Source organism: Penaeus vannamei, chromosome 15, assembly GCF_042767895.1.
Source record: "Penaeus vannamei isolate JL-2024 chromosome 15, ASM4276789v1, whole genome shotgun sequence".
In the NCBI taxonomy this organism is placed as follows: Eukaryota; Metazoa; Arthropoda; class Malacostraca; order Decapoda; family Penaeidae; genus Penaeus; species Penaeus vannamei.
In genome coordinates this window covers 8,290,939-8,308,438 of record NC_091563.1, presented here as the reverse complement: position 1 = coordinate 8,308,438, position 17,500 = coordinate 8,290,939, and the positions used below count along the sequence as shown (strand labels likewise).

The window sequence follows — 17,500 nt, the reverse complement described above, 5'->3', positions numbered from 1 at the left end:
GTGAGATGTATATAAGCAAGAAAGGACGTTTATGTTTACGAAGGAATCGGTTCGGGAGAGGAAGGAGGAAGAGAGAAAATGGAGAATTAGCTTTAGGGGTGAAAATTGTTTCTGGTGCTTTTTATTTATCTTGATTTTCGTTTTTTTTCTATCTTTCTCCGGTTTTTGCCGATGTGGCATAATAGTGACTTGATATCGGAAAGGAAAAGTGAATCTAGATTGCGGTATATGTCGATTTTTGTATCCACTTCGTATAATTTTCCTACTTTTACTTTTCTTTTACATCACTTTAAACACAATCATCGATAACCCCACTTTCCCGAACATCCATAACCATTTCCTTCCCTCCTTCCCGTTCGCATTCTTAAACATTTTTAGACAATCGCCCTTTTTACTCAACATCTCTTTAGTCCCCCTTCGAAATTCCCGCAACCCATTTTCTTATTTTAAAGGCAAGTTGCGCTCGTTTTCTATTAGCCGGCGCGCTTCCCATGTTGTGTCGGCGAGAGCTTGGGCGTCTGTAATGACTCCTGTTCACTCCAGCGCCGAAGAGCATCGAAAAGTCATTTTCTAAAGTATTTCGGGAGGATATAATGATATTCCACAAGGAGGTCCAATGGCCTGAGGGAACTACGAAAGGAGGAGGATGAAGGAGGGGGAGGAAGGGTAGGAGAGGGTAGAAGGGGTAGGAGGGGGGGGGGGAGGAAGTGCAAGAAGGAAAAGGAGAAAGAGGGGCAGTCGAGATGAAAGGGGAGAGAGAGAGGCAGTGAAAGATAGAGAGGCAGATAGAAAGAAACAAGAAGAAAAAGAGGAAGAGAGAGAGAGAGAGAAAGGCACAAAAGAGAGAGAGTGAACAAAGAGACAATCAGAGAAAGCCAGAGAGAAAGAGACCAAGATCGAGAGAAGGAAGAACGTGGAGAGAGAGAGAGAGAAACTCATAGAAAAAGACAGAGAAAGATAGACAGAAAGAAACAAGAAGAGAAAGAGAGAGATAGAAAGAGACAAACAGAGAAAGCCAGAGAGAAAGAGACCAAGATCGAGAGAGGGGGAAGAACGTGGAGAGAGAGAGAGAGAAACTTCCATAATGAGAGCATAAGATCTGCACATTATTAGTGGAATTATTTCCGAAGAATTCAGCGAGTTTTACAAGAGCTTCGGACTTTGCTGAAGATGAAGATGCTGAAGATGAGGCCGAGGGAGTCTGGCGGTTCTTCAGGTCTCGTTCGGCTCTTCCCTTCTCCTTCTTTATTCTCTTTTATTCCCTCTCTTTTCTTTTTTGTTGGTTTTTGACTCCTTCGTTCTTTTTTTCTTTTATATTGTTTTTTTCGTGTTGTTTTTCGTTGTTTGCCTTTTCTTTCGTTATTTTTTTCTTTCGTATGTCTTCTTTTCGTCATTTTTTCTTCTTCTTCTTTTCGTCATTCGTTTCTTCCCTTTGTTGTCCCTTCGTTATCATTTCCTCGCCTCTGCTCTTTCTATCTCTTCTTCTTTTCTCTCCCTTTCTTCTATTTTTTTTCAGTTTTTCTTCGTATTTTATTTTCTTACCCTATTTCCCTTTATTGCTCTCCCAAGGTCGCTATAGTTTTAGTGATGGCGAGGCCGCTTATGATTATGATAATGCACGTGTATTTGCCGATAATAATGATGACGATGACATTAATGATCCTTAATAGCAAAGATAGCAATAGTAATACTTAAAGATAAAACTACTGCTGCTGCTACTACTACTACTAATGATGATGATAATAATGATAATATAAAAAATATATATATAAATTGTAATGAAAATGATAACTATTACAACAAAACCAACAAAAATTATGAATTATACTAAAAATAATGACAATAACAACAAACAACAACAAAGCCAACAAAAATCATAAACCATAATAAAAATGATGACAACAAACAACAAACAACAGCAAAACCAACAAATGCAACACGCAAAAAAAAGAACTACATTCCCAGATAATTCACTTGCCTTTTCCTCCATTCGCCACCACATTCGTATACTCATTAAGATCTTATCTTTTCTTTAGCTTCTTATCTTTTCCACTCTCCTGTTATCTCAAAGGACCCAGTTCATTTAGCAGAGAAGAGGCAGCGCAGAGAGTGTGTATTCTGGCTTTGGCATTATAATTATCGAAGGCCAACCTGCTCGGCGATGGTAATTGGGGAGAATTGATAATGAAAGGGTTAATTTTCTTTTTTTTCTTTTTTTTTCTTTCTTTTCGTTTTTGAGTTTTTTTTCTTTCGTTTTTTTTTTTACTGTTTTAGTTTTCTTTTTTTTTTTTTTTTTCATTTTGTGAGTTTTTCTTTTTTTGAGTTTTCTAGTTTGTTTTGCTTGTTCCTTGATTTTTTTTTTCTGTTTCTTATAATTTCTTCTCTCTTTTCCTTTCGTTCTCTCCCTCTCTTTTCCTGTCTATGTTTTGTTCCTTTTCGTTATTTGTATCTCGGCTAGTTATTGTACTCATCCTCTTTTATCTCATTCCATATTTCTAGACTAGACTAGACATTCCCCACCTCTTCATGTTCTTCCTCCTCCTCGTCCTCGTCCTCGTCTTCTGCTTCCTTCTGCCTCCTCCTCCTCGTCCTCCTCTTCCTCTTTCTCCTCGTCCTCCTCTTCCTCTTTCTCCTTTGTTTCCTCCTCCTGCCTCTCCTCCTCCCTCTCTTACTCCTCTCCCTCCTTTTTCTTTTCTTCTTCCTTCTCCTCCTCCTCCACCTCCTTTCTTCTTTCCTCCTCCTCTATCCCTCCTCCTACTCCACCTCCTTCTGCTCCTCCTCTACCTCCTTTTTCTTTTCCTCCTCTTCCTCCTCCCTCCTCTTCCATCTCCTTTTCTTTCCCTCCTCCTCCATCCCCCCCCCCTCCTACTCCTCCTCCTCCTCCACCTCCTTTTCTTTTCCTCCTCCTCCATCCCCCCCCTCCCACTCCACCTCCTTCTCCTCCTCCTCCACCTCTTTTTTCTTTTCCTCCTCCTCCACCCCCCCTCCCACTCCACCTCCCTCCTCCTCCTTCTCCTTCTCCTCTCCTCCTCCACCTCCTTTTTTCTTTTCCTCCTCCTCCATCCTCCCCTCCCACTCCACCTCCTTCTGCTCCTCCTCTACCTCCTTCTGCTCCTCCTCTACCTCCTTTTTCTTTTCCTCCTCTTCCTCCCCTCCCTCCTCCTCCCCACCTCCTCCGTCTCTCTTTTTCTCCTCCTCCATCCCTCCCTCCTACTCCTACTCCTCCTCCACCTTTTCTTTTCCTCCTCCTCCATCCCCCCCCTCCTACTCCACCTCCTTCTCCTCCCTCCACCTCCTTTTTCTTTCCTCCTCCTCCATCCTCCCTCCTACTCCTACTTCTCCTCCTCCTCCATCCCCCCTCCCACTCCACCTCCTTCTCCTCCTCCTCCACCTCCTTTTCTTTTCCTCCTCCTCCATCCTCCTCCCACTCCACCTCCTTTCCCTCCTTCTCCTCCTCCTCCACCTCCTTTTTCTTTTCCTCCTCGTCCATCCCCCCCTCCCACTCCACCTCCTTTCCCTCCTCCCCCTCCTTCTCCTCCTCCTCCACCTCCTTTTTCTTTTTCTGGCTTGATAGCGTCGGTATGGTCTTTGGTAATGGGTAAGTTGTGATAAGAGTCGGAGGGTTAATGGCACGGCCGTTGAACACTTCTTTTAGTGTCTTAACTTTGGGGTCTGATGGCACGTACGCGAGCGAGGGTCTACGTCTACAGGCACACGCACGCACGCACATGAATATACGCTTACACACACTCTAACACAGGTACATACACACACGCACACGCACACGCACTCACACGCAGGGATATACACATACACATATACACGCACACACAGGCACATACCACACACAGGCACATAAACACACGCACACACACATACGCAAACATATTTACACACAGACATACACATACATGTATACACTTTCTACAGTACGTACCTTCATATTCCAAAAATCTCCCGCTCATAAGCCACAAAACACAAGCCAATTTATATACATCCAAAACCCGCGCCATCTTAGGACTCGCGAATCGACATGATCCTTCGCGTAGACGCCCCTTCAGAGCGTTCCTCGAAGCGAGTGCCACCGCCGCGCCAGTGCCAGAGTGCCAGTGCCAGAGAGCCAAACGGTGCCCCTCGCAGATGACAGCCTCCGAGCATATGAGAGCCTTTATCTGAGGGGAAGTTCACGCAGCCGCCCCTGGATGCTGAAATGCCATGCGTGCTCGAGGGAGGTGAGGAAGCCCATCAAATTTTCAGCACCACAAAGCTGCCTTTATAGAAAGCGGGAAGCCCACTTCGGCGCCATTAAGGAAAACGGAACTCTCTCCCTTCCCCTCCTCCTCTCTTTATTTCGTCTCTCCTTCCTCCTAAAGTCCTTTCCTTATTCAGCAACCAAGCTTCTTTCGTACATGCATTCATTTTCTTCCCTTTCCACGTCTCTTTCAAGCAAAGACAAGACTGGTAACTACACATGAAGTGAAAATAACTTGATTTCCAGCCAACTTGCCTTCCCGAACTCCATTCATGAAATCACATTATGGCCGACAAAACATTGTGTGTCGTCGCTAAAAGCCATTTCCAGAATTCAGAGAATATATATTTTTCGAGTTCATCTGTGCAACGCGAAAGTACGTGCATTGCATCGTGTTGCGCCGCGTCTAAATTAGAAGCTTTAAGAGATACTATTTCGTGTTTGTGAAAAAAAGGTTATTTGGTTGTGTGCTGTTGTTCCTTGTTACATTTTTCCGTTGTTTTTCTCATTCCCATTTTTATTTTTATTTATTTCTGCCTTATTTTAATTAACCCTCATCATTGTCGTTATCATTACTATCATGGACATTATCATTACGATTATCATTATTATAAATTCTTATAGCATTATTGTTATTATTATTGTCATCATTATTGTTATCGTTATCATTATCATTATTAATATCATTATTACTATTTTCATTATTACCATCATCATCATCATCATTACTGTCATTATTGTTAGTACCTCCATCATCATCGGCATTGCTGCCATAGCTTTCTCTAATCTCTCAGCTTCTTCCTCTTCTTCTTCCTCCTCCTCTTCGTACTCCTCCCCCACCTCCACCTCCTCCTCCTCGTCCTCCTCCACCCCCACCTCCACCTCCATCCCCACCTCCTCCTCCATCCCAGACCCGGCGTGCAAGCCTCCCAATCAGGGCGTGCCGTAAGGGCCAGATTCCCGGCGGACGAGTATGAGTGATGAACCCTAAGGAACCCGCGGGCTGACTGATGAACTGAGGCTCGGCTGCATCCGCGTCGCCGTGCCCTTGAGCGGCGCCCTGGCCTCTTTGTCTTCATGTGAGCAAGAGGTGCTGTCACTGCCACTCCCTCAAGATCCTGGGCCACTTCGCCCCCCTCTCCTGCCGGCGCTCGGGCGGCTGCGTGTGCTCCTTCTGCGTCTGCTTACTTCGGCTTCCTTGTCCTTGTCCTTGTCCTTGTCCTGTTCCTCTTCGTTCTACCGTTGGTGGTGTTGGTGGTGGTGGTGGAGGGAGTGATGGCTGTGGTGGTGGTGCTTGCTTCTCTTCTTTTTCCTTTTTTTCACTCTTTTTCTTCTAGCTTTTCCTCTTCTTTCTCCTCCTTCTTCTCCCTTCTCTTCCTCCTCCTGCTCCGTCTCCCCTTTTCCTTACTCAACTTACCCTCTTCTACCTCAACCACCTCCTCCTCCTTCCCCTCCTCTCCCATCTCTTCCTCCTCCTGCTCCTTCTCCCCTCTTCTACCTCCACCACCACCTCCTCCTCCTCCCCCACCTCTCCCTTCCCCTCTCCCTACTCTTCCTCCTTTTCCTCCTAGGCCCTTGTCGGGGGTCGGGGGAGGGGGTTGGGGGAAGGGGGAGGGAAGGAAGGTGGTAGCCTTAAGCTCTTCGTCTTTCTATGCCCCGAGTCCCGAGATGTGGAAGGATATTGGAGTGGCTGGGGGGGGATTTCGATCTCCTTTTTTCTCTCTCTTTTTTCTCTCTTTTTCCTTTTTTTTTTGGGGGGGTGAGGGGAGCATTCTTGCTCTTGCTTTCTTTCTCTTTCTTTGTTCTTTTTTCTCTTTTTTTCTTTCTTAATCTCTTTCTTTCTCTCTCTCTCTCTCTCTCTCTCTCTCTCTCTCTCTCTCTCTCTCTCTCTCTCTCTCTCTCTCTCTCTCTCTCTCTCTCTCTCTCTCTCCTTCTCTCTCTCTCTCTCCCACTATCTATCTATCTATCTATCTCTCTCTCTCCTTCTCTCTCTCTCCCTCTCTCTCCCTCTCTCTCTCCCTCTCTCTCTCCCTCTCTCTCCCTCTCTATCTATCTATCTATCGATCTGACCCTTGGCTCTTCTCTCCTGATTTACCTCACCATCTCTATGCCTCTGAATCTCACCTTCCCTCCCTAAAACCTGAAATTTTGATTCATATTTCCCTCTCCCTTTTCGGATGCAAACCCTTTCAGTGGTCAGGGGAGACTTATACGTCTGAATTATTTAAGGACACTTATTTTTCTCGCGATTTGATACAGTTTCCGAAAAATATGCAAATTCTTGAGTAATATTGCTGACACTGGTGATCGTATAAATATTCCAAACCAGATAGAGAGAGAGAGGGGAAAAAATGAGGGATAATTCTCCAATAGATTATGTAACGAGAGAGAGAGAGAGAGAGAGAGAGAGAGAGAGAGAGAGAGAGAGAGAGAGAGAGAGAGAGAGAGGGAGAGAGAGAGAGAAGAAGAGAGAGAGAAAGAAGAAGAGTGAGAGAAGGAAAAAAAACATATATATATATAATGCTGACGCAGAACTTCCTAATGCACCAATTTAAGGGGAGTAACTTTATGATACCTTTATATATAAAATCAAATAAAAAAAAAATTGTGCCGTGGATAGCAACTTTCACTGCAATGTTCCTTCTATAGAACGAAGGAAAGTTAGTGAAGGAAAAAATATCCTTGCTAGTTTGACTACAAAGAGGATAAGCTGTTAAAGTTTGGAATATGCAATATTATATTTTTACGGGGGAGATTTTTGCTTGTTGCATAATATTATCAGCATCACTTTTATGGGAATTAATGGGGAAGAGTGAGAGAGTTAGAGAGAACAGGAAAGGAGAAGGAATGAGGAAGAGAGAAAAAGAGAGATAGAGTTAGTGAGAGAGAGAGAGAGAGAGATAGAGAGAGAGAGACGGAGCGAAAGGGAAACAAAGAAAGAGAGATAAATGCAAACCTAATAATGAAAATAAACAAAACACCCTAAAAAATATAAATATATAAATAAAAAAATAAAATAAAAATAAAAATATGATACCCAACCTTCCGACAAACCGAAAACATCTTATCTAGGAAAATAACAAAAACAAAACAAACAAAAAACGGAAATAAAAACAAAAGAAATAGGTATTGCGTGTAGGGGTCGCGGAGGAAATTAATGGAAGGTGTATGTGATAATAAGATAAATGGGCGAGCTGGCAAGGGGAGAAGTCAGCGAGATTAAATGGGGGAGGAAAGCACATGGGCAGAGAGGGAGGGAGGGAGGAAGGGAGGGGGAGGAGGGAGGGAGAGGGGGTGGGGGAGAAAGAAGAGGAAGGGATAGAGGGAGATAGGAGGGGGAAAGAGGAGGGAGGAAAAAGAAGAGGGGATGGAAGGAGGGGGAAAGAGAGGGAGGGAAGGAAAGCACTTAAGAGAGGGAGGAGGAGAGGGAGAGAAAAACAGGGATGAGGAGAGAGAAAGAGAGAGAGAGAAAAAAAAGATAGATACATAAACAGCCAGGCAGACAGACAAACAGGCATGCAGACAAACATAGCAAGAGAAAACCAAACAGACAATGAGAATCAAAGAGAGAAAAGACAGAGAAAGAGAGAAAGCGGACACAAACAGACAGCTATTAAGAAAACGGAGACAGGAGGAGACAGGCGAGGATATACTAATAAATATTACACGGGGGGGCCTTGCAGTAATGATTGTTGGCAGTTACAAATTAGGCAGCAGAGTAGAGTGAGAGCGTGGGGGGGGGGGGAGGCGGTCCTTAAGTGAAATGAAGCAACATTTAAAAGGATTTTTGGAGAGCGGTGAGAAAATTTATGGGAAGGCGTGGAGGTAACGATTTTTTAAAGAGATATTTGAGGAAATTGTAATAAAAGGAAGGTAAAAACAGAGCAACATAGACAAACCTTAATGATACATATTCAATCTTAATTCATCTGGAAGGAAGGTCATCCAGCCCCCCCCCCCCTACAACCTCCTTCGCCTACCCCCTCGCCTCTTTACCCTCCCCTCCACCCTCTCCCCCCACCATCTCCCTCCACCCTCTCCCCCTACACCCTCCCCCTGCACCCTCTCCCCCTACCCCTTCACCTATTAACTCCTCTTCCCCCCTTTCCTGTCACTCTCTATTCCCTTTCCCCTCCCTCCCCCTCTCCCCCTCCACCCCTTCCCTACCCTCCTCCCTCTCCCCCTCCACTCCCTTCCCCTAACCCTCTCCTCCCTCCACCCCTTCCCCCTACCCTCTCCTCCCTCCACCCTCTCTCCTACCCCCCTTCCCCTACCCTCCTACCCCCACCTCCACCCTCTCCCCCTCCACCCTACAACTACCCCCACCTCCACCCTCTCCCCCTCCACCCTACCCCTTCCTACCCCCTTCCCCTCACCCTCTCCCCCTACTCCTCCTACCCCACCTCCACCCCTCCCCCTCTCCACCCTCTCCTCTTCCTCCTACCCTCTCCCTCCATCCACTCTCTTACCCTCCCCAACCCTCCTACCCTCCTTCCCTACCCCCACCTCCACCCTCCATTTCCTTCAACCCTACCCCCTTCCACCCTCCTCTCCTCCCTTCCTTCAACCCCCCACCTACCCTCTCCTCCCTCCACCCTACCCTCTCCTCCCCTACCCCCTACCCTTTCCTTCAACCCTAACCTCTCCTTCCCCTCTCCTTCCTTCACTACCTCCTACCCTCCACCCTACCCTCCTACTCCCTCCACCTCCACCCTACCCTCATACCCCCTTCCCCTACCCTCCTCCCCTACCCTCTCCTCCCCTTCCTTCAACCCACCTACTCTTCCAACTCAACCATAGCAATAGATCGTCAGGGTTGTCGTCGGAATCCAATTAAATCGCGGGGCCATCACAGCTGCCTGACGACAATCTAAACTTCAGCCTAGTCAAACAAACTCACTCTCCATCTCACACCCCCATCTCTTCATCCTCCCCCTTACTCTTCCTGTTGTCTCCCTCTTCCTCTTCTGTTTTTTTTTTCTATTTTCCATTTTCTCTTCTTTCTCTCTCGTGTTTTTATCTGTATTTTTCGTTTTGTTTTTTTTTCTTTTCGTTTTTATTTTTTATTATCCGCTCGCTTGTTTTTTTTTTTATCTTCTATTCGTCTTTGTATTCTCTTCTATCCCTTCCCGCATTATCTCCTCTTACTCTATTCCCCTTTTTACTCTCTCTATACCTTCCCCACATTCTCTCCTCTTTCTCTTATTTCTCTATTTCTCTCTTTATTCTCCCCATTTCTTTCCCACTCACGTTATTCTCTTCTGTTTCCTCCACCCTCCCTCTTCCCTTCCCTAAATCATTGACTCCATTTTCCTTCTTTGCCTCTCTCTCCTCGCCTCTATCCTCCCCACACTCCCTAATCATTGACTCCCCTCCTCTGCCTCTCTCTTCCTCTCTCTCCTCTTTTTTCTCCCATTCTCCCCTCTCCCTAACTATTTACACTCCTCCTCTGCCTCTCCCTTCCTATCTCCCCCTTCTCTCCTCTTCTGCCACATCCTCCCCACCCCAACTCCTCTCTCTCTCCCTATCCCCAGCCCAGCTTTCTCTCTCTATATATATATATCCACACCCCCAGCTGCTCTCTCCTCTTTCTCCCCCTCTCCCCACTCCAACTCCTCTCTCTCTCTCCTCTACCCTTCTCTCCTCACCGCAACTCCTCCCTTTCCCCCTGTCTCCTCCACCCCAACACCTCTCTCTTTCTCCCTCTCCTTCTTTCTTCTTTCTTTCTCTCTCTCTCTCTCTCTCTCTCTCTCTCTCTCTCTCTCTCTCTCTCTCTCTCTCTCTCTCTCTCTCTCTCTCTCTCTCTCTCTCTCTCTCTCTCTCTCTCTCTCTCTCTCTCTCTCTCTCTCTCTCTCTCTCTCTCTCTCTCTCTCTCTCTCTCTCTCTGTCTCTCTCTCTCTCTCTCTCTCTCTCTCTCTCTCTCTCCCTCCCTCCCTCCCTCTTCCCCCTCCTCCCTCCCTCTCCTCCCTCCCTCTCCCTCCCTCCCTCTCCCCTCCCTCTCCCTCTCCCTCTCCCTCTCCCTCTCCCTCTCCCTCCCTCCCTCTCCCCCCTCTCTCTCTCAGGCTAGGTCAGGAGAAGAAATGGAGGCCACCCGACAGAATGGGAAGTTTCTGAAAGGGAATTCATGGGTTAGGTCATGGGACTCTCTCGCCTTTCCAATTAGGAATCAGCTTTTTTGTCTTCTTCTCTTTCTACTTTCTATATCGCTTCTTCTTCTTCTTTGTTTCCTCTTATTATTATTCGTATAGTTATTATTATCATTATTGTTATTTATTATTATTATTATCACCTTTACTACTATCATTATTATCATAATTATTATTATTATTAGTAGTAGTAGTAGTAGTAGTAGTATCATCATTATTATGATTATTATTATTATCATTTTTACTATCATTATTATCATTATTGTTGTTATTATCATTATTACTATCATTATTGTTATCATTTTTTTATTATCATCCTCTATCTCCGTCTTCTCTTCTCCTTCTCCTTCTTCTTCTCCTTCTTCTTATTCCTTTTATTATTATTGTTATTATTATTATTCCTCTTTATTCTTTCTTTCTTTTCATTGTTCTTCATCCTGTTCTACTTTCATCTTTCTCCCTCATTGTTTCCCCTATTTTTTATTTCCACTTGCTTTTTTTGCCGAAAGGGAATCATATAACTCTACGGGATTTCACTCCATATTTCGCGACGGAGAAGGAGGAAAGGAGGGTTTAGGCCCTTTTACCGAGGCTGATTATATCGAATTTTCACCCCTTCTCTATTCTCTCTCTCTCTCTTTCTCTTTCTCTCTCTCTCTTTCTCTTTCTCTTTCTCTTTCACTTTCTCTTTCTCTCTTTCTCTCTCTCTCTCATTCTCTCTCTCTCTCTCTCTCTCTCTCTCTCTCTCTCTCTCTCTCTCTCTCTCTCTCTCTCTCTCTCTCTCTCTCTCTCTCTCTTCTTCACTCTCTTTCTCTCTCTCACTCTCTCTCTCTGTTTCTCTCATTCTCTCTCTCTCTCTCTCTCTCTCTCTCTCTCTCTCTCTCTCTCTCTCTCTCTCTCTCTCTCTCTCTCTCTCTCTCTCTCTCTCTCTCTCGCTCTCTCTCTCTCTCTCTCCTTCCTCCTTCACACACATTCCCTGCCGAGCATCTGGCTTCCCTGTTAATTTTCTCCACCCGCTTTTGAACCCGTCACCCCCACCCCCTCCCTCCCCAACCACCACCGCCTCTCTCTTTCTCCTTCTCCTTACCCCTCCCTCTATCCTCTTCCCCTCTTCCTCCCTTTCTCCCCCTTTTCTCGCTCCGAGGTTTCTTCTCCTACTCTCCCCTCCCACCCACCACAATATCCTCCCGCCCGCTCACCCCCCACCCCAACCCCTACTCCATATCCCCCCCCCTTCCTTCCCCTCCCTCAATCCCCTTTATTTTCCTCGCAAATTGATTCTCGCAACGAACTCGATTTTGAGTGCGAAGTTCGGAGTGGATAATAATATTTTCGTGTTAAAGTCATAGCCCTTTCTTTTTTTTTTATATGTCTCGATTCGGGAACACGCGGGAGGTGGGGTGGGGGGGGAGGGGCTATGGGGTAATGGGGGATTGGGGGAGTAGGGTAGGTGGGGGGGGCTGGTGTAGAGGGTAGGGTGGGTGGGGAGGAGGGGCCAGTAATGGGGGACTGGGGAATAGGGGTAGGTGGGGAGGGTGACGTCGAGGGTGGGGTGGGAGGAGGAGGAGGGGCTATGGGGTAATGGGAAATGGGGGACTGGGGGGAAATAGGGTAGGTGGGGGAGGGTGGCGTCGAGGAGTGGAAGGGGAGGGAGGGGCTATGGGGAAATGGAGGACTGGGGGAATAGGGTGGTGGGGACGGGGTAGTGTAGAGGGTAGGGTGGGTGGGGGGGAGGGGCTATGGGGTAAGGGGGGAATTGGGTAGGTGGGTGGGGGTGACGTCGGGGGTGGAAGGGGAGGAGGGGCTATGGGGTAATGGGGGATTGGGGGAATAGGGTAGGTGGGAGGGAGGTGCGTCGAGGTGGAAGGGAGGAGGGGCTATGGGAAATGGAGGACAGGGGGAATAGGGTAGGTGGGGAGGGTGGTGTAGAGGGTAGGGGGTGGGGAGGAGGGGCTATGGGTAATGGGGGACTGGGGGAATAGGGTAGGTGGGGAGGGGTGACGTCGAGGGTGGGGTGGGAGGAGGAGGAGGGAGCTATGGGGTAATGGGAAATGTGGGATCGGGGGGAATAGGGTAGGTGAGGAGGGGTGACGTCAGGATGGAAGGGGAGGAGGGCTATGGGGTGGGGAAATGGGGGACTGGGGGAATAGGGTAGGTTGGGAGGGTGGCGGTGGGGTGGGGTGGGGGGAGGAGGGGCTATGGGAAATGGGGAATTAGGGTAGGTTGGGAGAGGTGACGTCGAGGAGGAGGGGAGCAGAGGGGGAGGAGGGGCTATGGGGGAAATGGGGACTGGGGAATAGGGTAGGTGGGGAGGGTGGCGTTCAGGTGGTGGTGGGGGTGGGGTGAAGGGTGAGGAAGTAAGCGGGCGCGGAAGGGAGAACACGGCGGTGGAAGAGGCTAAGGGAGCGGGGAAGGGAGAGGGGGAGGTGGAACAGGCTAACAGGTAAAGGGAAAGGAGATGGAGGCGGTAGGAAAGGATAAGGAGTAAAGGAAAAGGATAGGGAAAGATGATAAAAGAGAAAAGGGCAATGGGAGATGGAGGTGGTAGGAAGGGATAAAGGGTAAAGGAAAGGGAGAGGAAAAGATGATAAAAATGAAAAGAGAAGTGGATAAGGTGGGGAACTAAGGGAGAGAGGGGAGATGGAAAAGGAGAGAGAAGGCGATGGTAAGAGAGGGTAAGGGTAAGGGGATAGGAAGGGTAGGTCGTAAAGGCAAGGTTTGAGGGAAGGAGTAGGGATAGGGGGTAGGGGGAGGGTTTGAGAGTTCAAGCCAAGGTGAAAAACAGAAATAGAAATGTTTCTTGGATATTTCGGCAAAGATGTTTATTTCCATGTTAGGCGTGTAATACTGTAAGGAGGGAAGGGAGGAAGGAAAATGTTTTTTTTCTTCTCATTTTTTTCTCTTCAGTTTTTATTCATTATGTGAATATATATGTGAATATAGTTTTTTCTGTCTGTATATATACATACATACGTGCATACATACATACATACATACATACATATATATATATATATATATATATATATATATATATATATATATATATATATATATATATATATATATATATATATGTATGTATGTATGTATGTATGTATATTTATTCATATATGTGCGTGTGTGTGTGTGTGTGTGTAGATAGATAGATACATTTAGTAATTTATTTATTATATGTATATATATATATATTTTTTTTTTTCTTTGGTGGGGGGGAAGATAGCGGTACCCATTTCCATTTGTTTGTTTCCCTTTATTGTTCGTTCTCTTCATCCGTCATTCGCAAACAGAAAACTCAAAGATAATCACTATATACGCACTTACACGCACGTAATGTGGAAACTTTTATTCGCTTAGTATAACCAAATATGCTCTGAGTATGTTTAGTTGTTTCTTGAATCTTCCATGGCATATCTGTTTAATTAATACTGATATTAAATTATTTCGGTTTTGGTGTTGCCAGTTGAGAATTAAACTTTTATTATGAATTGTAAATTTCACGGATGAATTATAGACCACTAAAATTTACAACCGTTGGGGAAAAAAATGTTTTACCCACTTAATCACAGTCACTTTTTTCCTCCTGAAATATTACCCTTAACGAAATTTATACTTTTATATTTTAGATGTCCTGCGTTTATACCCTCGTCGGCAACTCATACATTGCCACCTTATCTTGCTCGTTTTTCAAATCGCATTTTTCACTCGCTCTTTTATTCTCCACTTTGGCTATTTCTAATTTTATCACGATTTCGCATGAAACTACTTCCCTCTTCTCCTGTTTCCGGAATTCTTTATTGCTATTCATGGTTTTATTCACGCTTAGTTTATCGTACAAGTTTGTTCATGTCTTTACGCCGTATGTTCGCGCCAAAATTCGAACACACTTTTAGAATGGCGGGAAATCATATATTCAAGGGAGTATTAGAAACTCGGGACTTCAGTAGCGTGTTATTTGCAAGGATTAAACGACTGAATAAGAGTTTTTGATGAAGGAAAGGGAAAACAAAAGGTATGTCTAAGCATTTATTTACTTTGTCGGTTTTCCATATGACGCGATCTTCATGTTTTCATGTCCGATAACAAACCGGCCAAATTCTACGCACTCGGTCTCTTTATATGATATACGATGACAGGATATATGATGTCTATGTTTTATATGAACATATATACATATATATATGTGTGTGTGTGTGTGTATGTATGTATGTATGTATGTGTGTGTGTATATATATATATGTATATATATATATATATATATATATATATATATATATATATATATATATATATATATATATATATATATATATATATATATATATATATATATATATATATATATATATATATATATATATAAATAAATCCTTTGACGCCAGTGACACTTACTCGATAGCAGAACCACAACTGGCTTTTGACAGAGAAATAGCTCGCCCAGAATACTTTTGCGGCCAATTCCCTGCCTAATAACCTTAACCTTGCCTTTCAATACTTGTATGAATTATTGCTCTATATGCTCATGTTATTTGTTTATTCAGGACATCATACAGCATACATGAGCTCGGAAATTCCTTGTTCCTCTGGGCGTATCGCCGCCTATGATTTTATGCGTGTATTTATTTACTTATACCTTCACTAACCTCATTTTAGCGTGACTGATACCCGGCGAAGATTATTGTTCAGTATAAGTTGACTTATACTCGGTAAATATCTATATTATCAAAGGTTGGAAAGCGAAGCGAAGTGAACAGTTTCGAGAACTATTGCGACGATCAGAAGCTCTTAGTTATCATCTATAACAAAGGGGGAGAAATAACTCCACTTCACTCCCCCTTTTTATCCGAATTTCATCTAAGTTATCCGCCGAATGAAGTGTGTTCAGCGACATGGACACACAGACATTTTCCCCAAAACGAAATCGCTAATAAATAAGTCCACAGTAACTTTTCTCCGAAGACTCGAGGGCAAGACTTTATAATAGAATATGAATTTCCAAAGTTTGCGTTTTTTTCCCCGGGATGAAAATAGCAGTGTGTTTATATATATATATATATATATATATATATATATATATATATATATATATATATATATATATATATATATATATAGATAGATAGATAGATAGATAGATAGATAGATAGATAGATAGATAGATAGATATGGATGAACAAGGAGAGATCGTTGGAGGTAAATTTCTAGATATATATAGACTGACAGACAGACAAACACGCATGTGAGCAGGTAGATAAACAAGCTGATATGCTAATCTCTAGAATAATAATCAGACTAGTATATACAGGTGTGAAGGAGCAGTGTTGGTCGACTGTGAGGAAGAACAAAGAGAGGAGGAGGAGGGGGAATGGGGCGAGGAGGAGAAAGAGAAGAGAAGGAGGAGGAGAAAAGGGGTAGATAGAGGAGAAGGAGGAGGGAGGATGCGAAGAACAGAAGTAGGGGAGGAAAGAGAAGGATATAGGGAAGGCGACAGATGAAGAAGAAGGGAGGGAAAAGAGTAGATGAAGGAGCAGGAGAAGGGAGGAGTGGGAAGCCCAGGAGAAGGAGAGTGGTAGGGGCTGGGGGGAGGGGGGAAGCCCAGGAGAAGGAGAGGGGTAGGGGCTGGGGGAAGGGTGGGAAGCCCAGGAGAAGGAGAGGGGTAGGGGCTTGGGGGAGGGGTGGGAAGCCCAGGAGAAGGAGAGGGGAAGGGGCTGGGGGGAGGGATGGGAAGCCCAGGAGAAGGAGAGGGGAAGGGGCTGCGGGGGGGAGGAGGGGGGAGAGGAAGAGGAGGGCACCAGGCCACGCTCGGGCCCCACCGCTCTTATTGGACCCTGAATTATTAAACGAGAGTTACAATCAAGCGCGTCTGAAATTGCTCCGCCGCATTTTATGTATCGCCAAATTTACACCCACTGGCGTTCCTCCTTTTTTCATCTCTCTCTCTCTCTCTCTCTCTCTCTCTCTCTCTCTCTCTCTCTCTCTCTCTCTCTCTCTCTCTCTCTCTCTCTCTCTCTCTCTCTCTCTTTCATTCTGTTTTATTATGATCTAGATTTTCGTTGATTTTCGATTTGTTCGGTTTATTGTTTTGATTTCATTATTTTTCGGTACTTTTTTAAAATAATTTTTCACTCGTTTGTCTTTAATTCTCTGTATCTGGTCTCTCTCTCTCTCTCTCTCTCTCTCTCTCTCTCTCTCTCTCTCTCTCTCTCTCTCTCTCTCTCTCTCTCTCTCTCTCTCTCTCTCTCTCACGCCCCTCTTCCAACTAAACTTAATACTGCTATGGTGCGCAAAAGCCCTTTTCAAAGCGATTCTCCACCGTGTATTTTCTTGCAGGAGAGATACCGTGAAAGTGATGTGGGGAAAGTTGATATTCCGTAGCGTAACGTTAGTGCTCTTTGTCCCCGGTATTACGTCGTGGGTCGAAACGGTCAGCGCGTTATTGACGAACGAACAAGCGAACTTCGAGACACAAAGGCGACACAATGGCCCGGCGGTTTGGGGCTCCGGACTTGTCAACTTTGCCACGTGGAAGAAAGCCTTCGTTAGCGGTTCCTTGAAGGCGCAGGCAGGTCGCCGTGGTGGACGTGTGCGCCCGAGGTGATGTATGGCCCCGGGAACACATCGGGGGACCAATTATGTGCTCTATGAATATTATATTAGTGTCTACGCATTGGCACGCGGCGTCCGGGAGGGGGTTCGGAGCGTCTCGAAGCGGTGTGTTGCGGTCGCTTGGGGTTCGGTCGGGGATTTCGTCATCGTTTTATTTGTTGTTGCTTTTGTTTTCTATTTTTCTTTCTTGGTTCTCTGTCTGTTGTTCTCTATTTGTGTATCTCTCTATTTGTTGATAAGTATCTCTATCTTTATATCTCAACATCTTTCTTTCTCTCTCTCTCTCTCTCTCTCTCTCTCTCTCTCTCTCTCTCTCTCTCTCTCTCTCTCTCTCTCTCTCTCTCTCTCTCTCTCTCTCTACTCTTTCTCTCGCTCTCTCTCTTTCATTCTTACTTTTTGACGACACGTGCACATAGCGTGGGAGATTGTTTACCTATATTCTTGCAGTTCTATTTGTGTGTCTCCTGTGGGTTGTTTTATGCGCACAATATTTGCC

At 45.2% G+C, this 17,500-nt stretch overlaps 1 protein-coding gene across 9 annotated transcripts in view; it reads left to right on the top strand.

Moving 5' to 3' along the window:
• LOC113814303 (CUGBP Elav-like family member 4) overlaps positions 1-17,500 on the top strand; it is a gene marked incomplete in the record, with an annotated part of 699,503 nt that overhangs the window by 79,351 nt on the left and 602,652 nt on the right.